The sequence below is a fragment of the Vulpes lagopus genome, chromosome 10 (assembly GCF_018345385.1).
Source record: "Vulpes lagopus strain Blue_001 chromosome 10, ASM1834538v1, whole genome shotgun sequence".
In the NCBI taxonomy this organism is placed as follows: Eukaryota; Metazoa; Chordata; class Mammalia; order Carnivora; family Canidae; genus Vulpes; species Vulpes lagopus.
Genome location: NC_054833.1, coordinates 1,540,765 through 1,554,468, shown reverse-complemented (window position 1 = coordinate 1,554,468; position 13,704 = coordinate 1,540,765). Strand labels below are relative to the sequence as shown.

Below are 13,704 nucleotides of genomic sequence, written 5' to 3'. Positions count from 1 at the left end.
CCAGGACAGGCCTGAACCTTCCCCATGGCTGGCCATGGCCTCCTCCTTGCTGGCCTCCAGGCATTCTGTTAGAGCCTCACTAACATCTGTTATTTAAGCCACCCAGCCTATGGTGTTTATCATACCATCTCCAACTGAATAAGACAAGAAAGTACACTTATTTCTTCAATCAGGTTCTCAATTTGTAAGAGATAACCCGTAAATCGGGATATTATCTACCCCAACACACAGCCCACACATCACTGCCTTCTCTTAACTATCTGGCCTGTATACTTTGGTCTAGATTGTGCAAAACTCGGGTGAGCATGTTCAAAAGAAGATGTTGAAAGATTTTAGCAGAGTAGTATCATGATCAGATTTGTACTAACAAATACCAAATGAGAAAGACCAAAACTAGATTTAATTATTCAGATAATATTTACAGTAGCAGATTCCTAAAAATGGGGATCACAGTTTTTTTGTTTTTAAAGATTTTTTTTATTCATGAGAGACACAGAGAGAAAAGGCAGAGACACAGGCAGAGGGAAAAGCAGGGTCCATGCAGGGAGCCTGATGTGGGGACTTGATCCCAGGACTCCAAGATCACACCCTGGCCTGGGCCAAAGGCAGGCACAAAACCACTGAGCCACCCAGGGATCCCCAGGGGAGTCACAGTTAATACATACTTTCCCCATGTTCCACTCTTTTCCCCTTCATCTTCCCCATCTATTACTTGATGGAGTTGTTGTAATGCATTCAGAATAGGGAACAATTGTAAGGTCAAATCTAATATTTAATATCAAATAAAATATTTATACTTCAAAGTAACTGCATCATTCAGATAACTAGTAATGACAAGATCTCAGAAATACACATGGTTATGGATAATGAGGATGCTTGAGTAAGGACAAAAGACTGTAACTTTATGCCAGGCTGACTTCATTGACTTGGCTTTGCTTACCAGGAATCTAAATCCTATGTGTGCTATTTTTAAACACCTGAGAAGAGTTTTGATTGTTTACAAGAATGACTGATATGATATGTAGACTCACAACTGGATGTCAGTATACTAATTTAAGATCCCACATCTTCCTTGGAATAATATAAAGGAAAGTATCACAAGAACCCTGAGTGTAAAATTGCTTGTGCAAATCAAAATTTTTTGACCTGTCAAAAACTAGGTCATTATGTTCATGGTAGAATTGCTAAACTCACTGATATTTTTGTGGAGAAATCATTGCATCTCATACTTTGCTTAAAAAGCTTATGAATGAATAAAACTTTCAGATCAGAATTAGAAAGCATTGTCAGGGATTGGCCTGTCAGTTTTGGTCTGGTACAACTGCTAAATAAATCAGAAGCCTTCCTGAACATGTGAGTTGGTCTCCAAAATGTCCTTTGAGTAAATCAGTTTACATAAAAAGATAATATTAGAATTCTTCCATCCCTCTTCTGGGGGCAAGGAGTACTGTGCCACAGTGATTATTTCTCCCCATTCCACCCTCAAGAACTAACCCAGAAGCAACTAGAAATCATGGTGAGCTGCCTCTCTTCCCCCAGTGAATCATGTATGGCAGTACAGTGGCACTTGATTTCAGTGTCCGATTAAGTTTGCAGTAATCTCCTCTTTGTCTGTTACCCATCCAATGTTTGCACCAAATGGAGAGAAGTAGAAAGTTTAAGTTTGCAGAAAAGATCAAGAATTCAGCTTCAGACATATTAAGTGATATGAAACACCTGTTAGACATCCAGGGGAAGTAGCAACCAGGAGGCTAAACATCATGTTTGGAGTTTGGGGTAAAGGTCTTGGCTAAAATCACAGATATAATCACCAAGGAAATGAGAGGAGTTAGAGAAAAAGACTGAGCCTTGAGGACTTGAGGAAGGAAGCATGAACCAATACATAAAACTGAGGCCTGGGGGGCAAGGAAACAGGATGGAGGTCCAGAGAGCAGAGTCCACAGGAGGAAACATTTCTGGAGGTCAAGTGTGGTGAGGGCTACCAGTCAACTACTAGATGTAGCCTTTCAATTAGTAACATCTGAACGTGAAAGTGGAGTGTTTGTGGAAAGGCGGCCTGAAATCCATTTGGTAAAAGCAATGATGTGAAAGAAAGAAGACAGTGTGCTGATACTTTCAAAAACTCTGGCTGTAACCAGGATAGTGGTCAGTCACTCAAAGGGTAAGCGGGAGCAAGGGAGCATGTCATCCAGATGAAAGAAAGAAAAGCATCTTTGAATGCTGATAGGAAAGATCCTATAGAGTTTTTTTTTTTTAATAATACAGGAGAGAGGTAAGAGTTGCTAGAACTACTGCCTTGCATAGGAGAGAGGTTTTAAAATTGATTTATTTTTTTAAAAGATTTATTTATTTATTTATGAGAGAGAGAGAGAGAGAGAGAGAGAGGCCTCTGAGACACAGGAGGAGGGAGAAGCAGGCTCCATGCCAGGAGCCCAACACGGGACTCAATCCCAGGTCTCCAGGATCGCACCCTCGGCCAAAGGCAGGCACTAAACTGCTGAGCCACCCAGGGATCCCCTAAAATTGATTTCTTATAGAAAATGCAAGAATGTCAGAAGTCGGGAGGTCCCTGGTGCTGGTCAATGCAGAGCTAGGAGGTTGGACTAGGCCATCCTGTCCAGTCTCAGAGCCAGTAGGGCCAATGTGTCAGACAAGATCCTCAGAAAGGCCTTTAACTGTAAAAAAAAAAAAAAAAAAAAAAAAAAAAAAAAAAAAAAAGCACAAGAAAAGAGGCTGTTCTCTGAGGCTGGGCCCAAGGATGAGTTTTCATCTCTCCTCGAAGAGAAGCACAGGCAGATCAATCCAATCACAAAAACATTTCAGCAGAGAATGCTGAGGTTAAGTTTGCAGCACCTCTCCAGCCTGTGGCCAGAGGTCAGAGGACCGAGAGTTTGCAGAATTGAGCGCACCCCCAGGGAGGCACCGCCAGGGGCAGTCAAATCCGCTCAGTGAAACTTCTCCCCTTGGGTTTGTGTGCCAGAAGCAAAATATCGGGGAGAGGAGGAGGCGGGGGAGAGGGAGACGAGGAGGGGCCGGGGGAAGCTGAGGAGGAGGAGAAGGAGGGGAGGAGGGGTAAGAGGAGGAGGGAAGAGATGAGGGAGGGGGACGAGGGGAGGAGGAGGAATGGGAAGGGGGAGGCAGTCAGCAAGGTAGGCGGTCCTAAGAGAAGACGGAGGACGAAGCGCAGGTTTCTCTCGGCGACAAAAGCTGATATTGCTCAGAGAGGAGTCAGGCAGGGCTCCTGGCGGGTGGCTCCCGGTGGCGCGCCGTGATCGTATAGTGGTTAGTACTCTGCGTTGTGGCCGCAGCAACCTCGGTTCGAATCCGAGTCACGGCAGGAGTTTTAGGCTTTCCCATGTCCTTTTTTTCCTGCCATGCCAATGTCACCTGAACCCGAGGACCCGGATGCCTCCACTGCCACCAGTCCAAGCTCTGGGTTTGTGTCTCTCTCTTTTTCTCTCTCCTTTTAGTGCTTCTCTCCCCAGCCATTCCCAAGTCCCACGGTCCTGTAGGCACTGGCTCGAAGTCCCAAGAGGAAACCGAAGTCATAAAAATAAACCTAGAAGTCTTTTCCTTTTAAGAGCGAGGGAATGACCGCCCCAGTGCCCAGCCAGGTTGATTGTGGGAATCTTTTCTAGCACACAGAGGCCTGATTATGAATCACACATGCCACAAATCGTGGTGGCTGGGCCAGTGCTGAAGAATTGTGAACTTCTGGGGAAAACTGGAAAAGATTTTGGGGGAAGATTATTATGGCTCAGAAAAATATCTATCCTTTTGAGCATCCAGAGCAATTTAGAAAGGGGCAAGGGGACCAGGTAAGGTGCATGTAGGGCAGAGCCGACCTGAGATGGAAGGTGGTGGGAAGGAGACAAGCAGACCCCCAAAGAATTCCAGAAGCCTACTTCTCCCATGGTACAGCGCCCTGACAACACACGAGTGGCATCTCAAATCCCCTGGGTCTTGCAGATTTTAAATGCTCAACAAACACTGTCTTCTGTTTTCTCTCTCATATTTTCAGCAGTTTATTGGAAATATCAGCATGAAGATCTTCATTTCTTGAGGCTTAACTTGCCCCATTCCTTCCCCAATGGTCTGACATAGATTCTGAAACTCTCACCCACAAACCTTCAGAGATATTGTAACTGAGCTGAAGTGTCATACTTTGGATGTCCTCCCTCTGGCAGCCCCAGTGGTTTAACTCCACTCCTAGTTATTGACCATGGTCACCTGTATCACATCTACTTTTTTTTTTCCGTTGAGGCATTTTATTTGCATATATGAATTACATCCTTAGCAAAAGAATCCCAGGAGGTTCCCTCCTGTGTGTTTTCACCTTGCTTCTTCATGGCCCATGATGCCAGCTGAAGTTGTCAGTACAATTAAACCAAACTGATGGGATGGGAGCAGGTTATTCTGCCATTTTTCTAGATCTTTCAGTTGTACATCAAATCTGGGGCTGATCACTCCACACTTGTTTAGCCTGCCTGTGAGGTTCACAACAATTTTCCCAGCTCTGTGATCATCAATGATTTCAAATTTGCCAATGTAACCATGCTTCATCATCACAGTGAGAAATCAGACTAGGACTTTGGAGCATGGCCTAATAAGAATCTGGCGTTTGCCTCTCTTTTCAGCATTGTTAATTCTCTTGAGAGTATCCACCAGGACGTTCATGCGCACCATTGTGGCAGCTCAGCTCAGAGAGATGGTGGAAAGAGGATGGGAGGGGCCACATCTACTCTTTTATGTGTGTTCTTTCTACTTGGTTTTACATGGGTGAGGATACGAATCAAGTATGTATGGACCCAGAAGGACCAGTGCCTGTTCACTCTTTTGCCACCAGGAATGAGGAAAGTGTGATTTAGAACAGAGACAAACACCTGAATCTTGTAGTTCTCTAGAACATATTTTCTTTGCCTCTTACTGGCCTGAGTAGCAGGCAGTCATGGACTATGGCCTAGAAGCTACTTCTTGGTAAGAGGGTTAGCATCCTGAATCCGGCACTGAATTAATCTGTAGTGACAGGTGCATGAAGGGGTAAAGAAGACCTACACTATAGATCTACTCAAAAAGTATAGAGCTTGCTTGGCATGTGCCAGAATGGTACTTGGCACCAAGCACACGTTTACATGAGATGTATCAGGTTCTCTGGCTCACGATCATATTGTGTAGCTTTGAATAAGAATCAATAGCAAATGTGGTGTACACTGAGCATGGGAATTATGGGACAAAAGCTTTGCATTTTTCAGGTATCCTTTTATGAATGTATGAATATTGGTCTGGGAGCATCCTACACACTGCCGACCACATTTGCAGAGAGAAGACTGCCCTCCTCTATGGCACTCATGACCTGGTTTTACATTTCTCTGCATCTTATTATCTTCTTTGTCTTCCAGTGGATGTTAATGAGAATTACCACTTTTTACAATTGTTCTAAAGAGTTAAGGGCCTAATATGCATGATGGCACTACCTTAGTGAGGTACAAACCAAAAACATGGTCAAATAAGCCATTGCTGTTATTGTTAAATAAAAAATCACATTGCTACTTATATAGAAGAAGGCTTTTGTATAGTAGTGATGTTGCAAGCACTGGTGCAAAACTCAACATCTTTTTTAAATGACTGCAATCTTGTGCTATTTTGATAGTGATAAGCTAATTCTGACCATGGCAGGAAGAGTTTTGTCTATCCTCAGGATTAAGGTTAATTTCAAGATTTCAGCTAGTCTATTTATAAAGCTGATCATGGCCTGGATGTTTGCCATAATAGGCCATAAATTTGGGTAAGGCACAGGGAGAGGTCTGGAGAAAGGTAGATCATTGGAAGAACCGCTACAAGTCGGGGAATCAGGACAAGGAAAGATTTAGGTCCAACAAACTTTCTTTTAACATGAGTAGAAATCCAGAGGGAGCACACTAAGCAGGGGCTTTGAATATTAATTTCTCCCGAGTGTGCAGCAATCCGTCTGTACCCAGGCCACCCTAGCATCTGTTAGACTACCACGGCTGCTCGAATTTTAGAACACTTACAACAGGAGAAACAAGAGAAAGCACTCCCTGGTCAGTGAGGAGCAGAAGTCGGGGAATAACTAAATCCCACAGAGAACCTCAGTCAAGAAAGCTGGAAAATGTATAGGTGGTCTAGGGATGAGCTGGAGAGCTAGGAAAAGCTCCCGGCTCAGGGTGACATTAATCAGAAGCAGCCTTACACTTGGTTAAGGAATAAAACTTTGATCTTAACCTGCACAGGCCTTGAAAGGCCTTCTTACTGCATGTCCTCCAGCCTTCTCAGTCTTTACTCCAAGGGTGAGGCTGCGGGCACGACAGACTCCTCCAGGCAGAGGGACCAGAGCAAACTCAAATCTGAGCAGAACAGATAAAAGCAGTCTCAACGAGAAGAGAGAGAAATGGTGACTCTGTGGTTTCTACCTCGCGGCTCTTGGTAGACCTGTGACTGAGAAAAACTTTAGAATTTGTCCTCCACCGCCTTAGCTAAAATATCTACAATCTTTGCTTTTCACGTTTCAGCCTGTGATCTGCCTGTAATTCATTTTTATGTACATTTGAAAGTATGGATTTCCCCTCCTAATATGTATAATTGAGTCTACAGACTTAATGACTAGTTGATATTACCTCCTGCCACCTGTCAGATATGATGGCTTCATTATTTGCTTCAGTCTATATTGTGCCATCCATTCTGTTCCATGGGTTTATTTACATACCTCTGCAGAAATACCATATATACTCATTGTTATCCTTGGCCGTACATGTAGTATTTACAAGAGGAAGCAGTTCAGGGGTGCCTGGGTGGCTCAGTCTCTTAAGCGTCTGCCTTCGGCTCAGGTCATGATTCCAGGGTCCTGGGCCTCATCTTGGCATCAGGCTCCATGCTCAAGTGGGAGTATGCTTTTCCCTCTCCCCCTGCTCATATTTGTTCTCTCCCACCCAAATAAATAAATAAATAATAAAATCTTTTTTAAAAAGGGATAAAGCGGTTCTACCATCTCTTTCTTCTTTTTAAAAATGATTCAGTTAGCCAAAACTCTCTAATCCTTCCAAGTGTTAGAATTTGTTGGAATTCTGATTGAACTCACTTCATCTATAATTTTAAAGAAACTTTTCATTTTTATTTTATAAAGCTCCTGCTCTCATTAATGCCATGCAGCTCTATATTTACTTGAGCAGTTTTTGGTATCTTTCCATAATATTGTATAACTCTTCCTTTGTAAATATTATACATAATTTATCAGATTAATTCTTAGGTATAATTTTTCAAGTCTTTTTTTTCCTGTATGCTTCTGAATTAAAATTATCAACAGTATCTAGCAAATGTGCTACACTCATTTACTGATTTGAAACACTTATTGATTCTGTTTTTTCTATAGATATCATATCATCTGCAAGTAATGATTCTTTATTTCTTCCTTTTCATTCCTTATCTAGTCTTTTCCAATTTTAAATCGTTCTAACAGACTATGATTGCACCTCCACATGGAATAATGTTATTTTTATTTGCACAGGTGTCAATAGATCTTATCATTTGAACCCCAGATTCATCCCCCAGTTATTGAAGTCTCTTTTGAGGATTTCTATGCACATCTGAATTGCTCTCAACTTTTTATCTCCTTAAAGAATTCTTCCCCAAACATTTCTGAACTCTTGCAGTCTGGCACCCTCAGCAAACACATGATGCTCCTGTTACCTTGGCCTGTGCCTCCACTCAGCTTATGTTGTATTTATATTTCATATGTTCTGTGTCTCAAGTCTCATTTCACTTTTACACAGATCCTGGGGAAGGGAGTGCTAAAGGTAAATTTGACAAGGCAATGTACATTTGAAAGTGTCTCTCTTTTATGCTCATACTTGACGGAAATTCGACTTTCTTATAGAATCTAGGGTGGATTTCATCTGCTTTAAGATTGGAAACCACTGCTTCATTGTCTTCCAGCTTCCAGTGTCAACCTTGAAAAGTCAACTATTCTATTATTAACTGATCCTTTATGTGACTTGTGTTTTTACCCCTTCTCTAGAAGGTTTTAGATTCTTTTCAATTTCCTCAGTAGTCAAGGATCAGATATTTTTATCCTTTTGACCAAATAGTCAGTCATCCCTGACTGCCTAGAATTTTTTTTTAGGGTTGTGATATGAACCTGATTTTTTGAGGTTTATCTTTCTTGCATTTTCCCTATTATTTATTTTTAGAAGTAATATTATTTAGATATTACACATCCTAGTCTTTTCCTCTACTGTAATTTTCCCCTCCCCTTCAGCACTGTTTTTGCTCTGTATCCCAGAATATCACCACACTTTCTGATCTACTTAGTGAATTTTTCATTTCTGATAGTATATTTTTACTTTACAGGAGCCTCTTTCCTCATGCAGCTAGATACATCTGTCAGTTCGGTTATTTGGTGCTGCCTCCACCTCCCTGAGTACATCAGGTTATTCTCAGCATGGTCCCATCCATGTAGCCCTTAGCCCTCAAGTCACTTTTTGTTTCTGTTTTTTTTGTTTTTTTTTTTGTTTCTGTTTTTTTTATACCTTTCTGTAAGATGATCTTCAAACGGGTAAGAATCCGGACTTTCCTATTCCTGGCTCGGAGCGGGATACTGGAAGGGTGACTGGCAGCTTGGACCCTTTGAGGGCACCGGCTCCCTGGGAGTGGAAGTGAAATTGAAGAGGTTCCAACAAGGCTCACGGTATGGGGGCGAGGTCTCTGCAGGGGTCTGGTTACTGCACAGCCGCAGCCACCGGCCGTGTGCGGTGCCCCCAGGCCAGGGACCTGTGCTGTGGCCTCCGCGTCTCGAGCACTCAGAATTCCTGGACGCGCGGTTCTTTCTGACTGTTTAGAGTGGCTGGACGTTGGCAGGAGCAAGACTAATTTTCCGTGACCACCTGATGCTACACCCCGCCTGCATCTGAGCGGTGCAGGCAGATGCATCTCCCAAACAATCCACAAGTCTGTTTTTCTATCAGCAATCTCGGAAGCCTTAACTTAAAAAAAAAAAGAAAAAGAAAAAGAAAAGAAAAAGGAAAAAAAAAAAAACATTAAATTTTACAAAAAGAAATGAAGAGGAAAAGCCCTGAAAATAAGCCCAAAACCAAACCCACTCTGTTTGCCTCCGAGCCTGGGTGGAAAAATAAGCGAAGCTGCATCTGGTTCCACTGGGGATCGAACCCAGGACCTTCTGCGTGTAAAGCAGACGTGATAACCACTACACTATGGAACCGCAAGCCGGCAAGAGTCTCCCTGTCTCCGAATACAAAAGTTTCTGGACAAATACGTTGAAAAATGTTTATATTTTTCCAATTGTGAGATTAGGTGACTGTGTTCAAACGCAGGGCATTTGAAACCGAGTTCCCGGCGCGCCTCCCTTGCACATGAGCTTGAAACAACCTCCAGTAAGGTCATCTGCGAACACGTAAACTACGAAAAACTTCCGTAAAACCGCATCCTTGGTTTGCGCCCCTTCGCACCCTTCCAGACGGCTTCCCGTTCATCCCTACTTTCAAAGACCCGAGCCCGGAGGCGGGTAGAGCAGGGCAGCAGTTAGAACGTCCGCGCGCGCGCACCTTCCCTGCGTTTCCCAGCGAGTCCCGGGTGCTGGGGAGATGCATCTGCAGGTGGAGGGAGCTGCAAACCAACTTAGCTGCACCGTCGTAACCTCCTCTCTTTTGCAACGGGGTCAGAGCTGGCCCGTTGGGATTGCTCACTAGTTAAGCTTAGGATATGTATGCATTAAGGAGGGACACGAATACATGTTTTCAACAATCGGGGTTCAGAGCATGCCATCCCAAAATGTGCAGCTCTGGCATACTGCTTATATTGAGTTAAAGGCATTTGAAAAACAATAGGTAGAAAGAAGAGCACTCTTAATCTTCCTTTTTCTTCCCCGAGGCAGGAGGTACAATACCCGTGGCAAAGGTGCCCCCTCCCGGTCCCAGGAGGAAGGAAGCCTTCTTATCACCAGAGCCAGGGCTTCCAGGCCAGGAGATATGTGTACAGAAACCCTGCTGAAACTAACCCTTATCTTCCTGGACCCTTGTCCACAATTCACTGTCCTAACCCAACCCCTTTGTCTTGTCACCTTTTCAGGATGTTGGCACAGCCTACTATGTAAGCAATGGGCTCTAACTGCTGGTCTGAGCCTTTGTTTTTCTCCTGAGGGCCTCCATGTCCATGTAAAAATCACTTAATGAAATGTGTGTGTTTTTCTCATATTGATCTATTTTATGTCAGTTTAATTCTTAGGCCTGGCCAGAAACCCTAAACATGTAGGAGAGAAATTTTACCTCCCTTACACAATTTCTCTCTGTTTCTTCCTGACTGTGACACAACATGGGTCTGGGTCTCCTTCGAACTCTGTGCTCTGGTCTCTAGAGCTTTGGAGAAGAGTTGGGAGACTTTTGAAAGTCAAGTCACTGCTGAGAGCCACAAAGCTCAGGAGGTTGTTCATGGGCCACGTGTTCCTTTGTGTTACCTGAGACCTTCTCGGTTTACATTTTTGCTTAGGATAACATTACAGTAGCCTTAGAAACTGATGGACTTGGGCGGTTATGCCAAATCCATGGTGGGCTAAGACCAGGGTAGAAACATCTAATTGTGCACCTAGTAAACACTACCTAATAGGATTTTTTTTCCCCAAGTTCTGGTGGTAAAGTGCAGGATTACAGGAGACAGAAAGATAATCAAATTGCCTGAAGACAAAATAGAAACTCGTAGATTTTCTGGAACCAACAAGAGAGGTTTCCAGTTTATATTGAAAAGGACATATGAGAAGATAAGATTATTTGCCACAAGCAATGATTGGACTCATGCAAACTTTAAGTTCAGAACCTTGCCCACTCATCTATCACAGCAACTTAGAATTTGTATTCTCATATATTTTCTTGTAAGAACCAAAATACTTGTTCACAGTTTGGGAAGCCTAGGATTGACTTTATAGGTCACATAGCTGATGAAACATCAGCTCAGGCTTACAAAAACAAAAAACAAATCCTTGGAAGGTTATCCAATGGGAAATTCATAAAATATAATTCAAGTAATTTTTAAATTAAAATACATTCTTTCCATGCTATGACTTGTACTGGGTATTAGGAAATAACTGGATTCTCCCTGACCTTGCAGATAGATATTCTAACAGGAAAAAATGCATGATTTTATTAAATACATAATTGCCTGAAAATGTGAAGAAGTTAAGATAAAGGAAGTGTAGGACATTACATGACCAACCACACATCTTGGAGACCCTTACCAAACCAACGCTTTGAGAACCAAAAAACATATTTCCAACAGACTGTCATATAAAAAACCAATACACTTACCTAGTGTACTAGATGATCAACATCTCAAATGTGAAAAAGAAAATCTACACATCTTTTGTTTTTTTACAGAGGACATTTTTTAACTTAGTAACAGAGAAAGACCCTTTAAACAACCTCAAAAGTACAAACCATGAGGTGGGAGGGAAAATAAATCCTTAACAAAATCAAAGATCTGTCATTAAGTTCCTCCACTGACAAGTCAACAGACAGGTAACACAATGGGAGATGATATTGCAAGATCTAAAATTCACAGTAGCCCAATAACCACAATACACAACATAGCCCCCTGTGCATCAACATGGAAGACATATCAACCTCAATAACAACATAGGCAAATTATAAGAAAAGAGTCAATGTCGTAAGATGCAGTGCCAATGGCTAACAGACATATAAACAGATGCTCAAAATCTTTAGAAAGCATAAATGCAAATAAAAATATGAGATTCATTACTCTACAGTAAAAGGTTAGATTAAAAATTAGAAAGCTGAATCAATAATGTTGAGCATGGACAAGGGTAAAGGGGCACATACAGCTGGTGGAGTGTGGACTGGAGAATAAAGTGGGATCAGTTAGCCATTCTGTTCCTATACCCCAATGAAATTCTCAAACAAGTACATAACAGGGGTAGATGAAAAGGTGGTGTTATTTGGAACTTGTGAATCCATCATTGGGACAGAAGAAAGGAAATGTATCATGAGTGCCCACCATGGGATTTATAGAGCAGTTAGAAGCAGTGATTTAGGTATACACAGGACAATTTTGATGGATCTTAAAGTCATAATGTTTTCAAAAGACATAATAATATATAATATACCATTTATGTAAATTTATATTTGTGCACAGAATGTCAACTTTACAAAAAGATGCATATCGAGATGATGTATGATAAACAAATTAGCTTATATAAGGAGAAGAATGGCAGCAGGACCTGAGGACAAAGGGAATGCATAAACTGTAAGGTGTTGTACGAAAGGACAAAGAGGTTATACACAGGCTAGACTGGCCGGCAAGAGTCCCAAGATGTCCAGAGGAAAGGAGGTACACAGAGGATCTGTCCCAAGGAAGTCTCACCCCACCAGAACCCTGCCCTTTGCGGATGCCCAATGAATGCATATGCCCTCACCACTCACAAAGCACTGTTCTATCTTCGAAAAGTACCTAACATAAATTAGTGACTCAACATTGGTGGACAAAATAAATGAATTAAAGGAGAAAATAAATAAATAAATAAAAGGTGTTGCAATATCCAATATTTCCTCTAGATGGTGACATTCTCCATGAAATAGGTATTTAATTTTTTTAATTTGAAATTTTTAAAACTTTATATTGAAGAATGCATGTTTTAAATGTTGAAGTAACCGTTTTAGTAAAAGCTCAGAAACAGAGATATCTTTTCTTTGTCAAAAAATTGAGTAAATTGCTGACAAATTGCTACATTTCACAGAAAATGGTATAAATATGATATAACTGAACATACACACAAAAAAGGGCTCTGTGGCTTAGCTGGTCAAAGCGCCTGTCTAGTAAACAGGAGATCCTGGGTTCGAATCCCAGCGGGGCCTTCTTTGTTTCCTTTTCATTTTCAACAGTGTGGTTACCATGGAGTATGTTGGAGATGCCTTGAAGAGTTTATATGGCAAGTAAATACTGTGTTCAGTTGTTATTCCAACTGAGAAGTCTCTTGCTAGATGATTGCATCACATGATGAGAGACTGGGATGAAGGGAAAATGAGTAACATTTCCATAGTTGATCACAGCAATGGGTTTGCTGATGATAGGTAAGAGGAGGTTAGGAACCCAGCGACAGTTATCTTGCAGTAGGTGATAGGAAGCAGCATCTCACATTTTGTCTTGGAAGTTCAGTGTGTGATCTCTGAAAGTGTGATAGCCAACATTTTCAGCTAAATGAGGGAGTTTGGTTGTCAGTGTAAGATGAATTCACAAGCCATGGCATCTGGTTTGAGTCAGACTCATATTTTATGAGAATAAGTAAGAGAGCATGGGGTGGGGGAAAGACTTACACTCTCACCATTCTGGTTTAGGTCAACCCTAAGAACTATCACCTCTGTGCATCAGACAAGCCACTGAGTGCAAGGGGCAAGATTGAAGCTCAGTAGCATTTGGAAAAAATAAATCACAAACGGACAACCACCTTCCTGAATCTGAAGTGATACTGTAGTTCAGAAGCTAAAACGTACATGTAACACTGGCCTACACGATGGGCCTTTTGGTTTTATGGAAAGAGATTCCAGAGGTCACGATTGGAGTTCCTTGAGAGTCCCTGTCTTTAAACTGTCCTGCACCGTGCCTGAAATCCCATTGACACTCCACAGTAAACCTGATTTCATTTTCCTTGGATTCATAGCAGTTCTGTGA

The 13,704-nt window shown here is 42.0% G+C and overlaps 3 non-coding genes and 1 pseudogene across 3 annotated transcripts; 2 read left to right on the top strand and 2 right to left on the bottom strand.

Moving 5' to 3' along the window:
* The first annotated feature begins 3,265 nt into the window (after nucleotides 1–3,265).
* Nucleotides 3,266–3,337, top strand: TRNAH-GUG. Its single transcript has one exon. It is a non-coding gene; the product is annotated as a tRNA-His (tRNA).
* Nucleotides 3,338–4,293: 956 nt separating this feature from the next.
* On the bottom strand, nucleotides 4,294–4,689 carry LOC121499885 (annotated as a pseudogene).
* A 4,470-nt stretch (nucleotides 4,690–9,159) lies between these two features.
* Nucleotides 9,160–9,232, bottom strand: TRNAV-UAC. The gene has a single exon. It is a non-coding gene; the product is annotated as a tRNA-Val (tRNA).
* Nucleotides 9,233–12,816: 3,584 nt separating this feature from the next.
* Nucleotides 12,817–12,890, top strand: TRNAT-AGU. Its single transcript has one exon. It is a non-coding gene; the product is annotated as a tRNA-Thr (tRNA).
* Nucleotides 12,891–13,704: the final 814 nt, after the last annotated feature.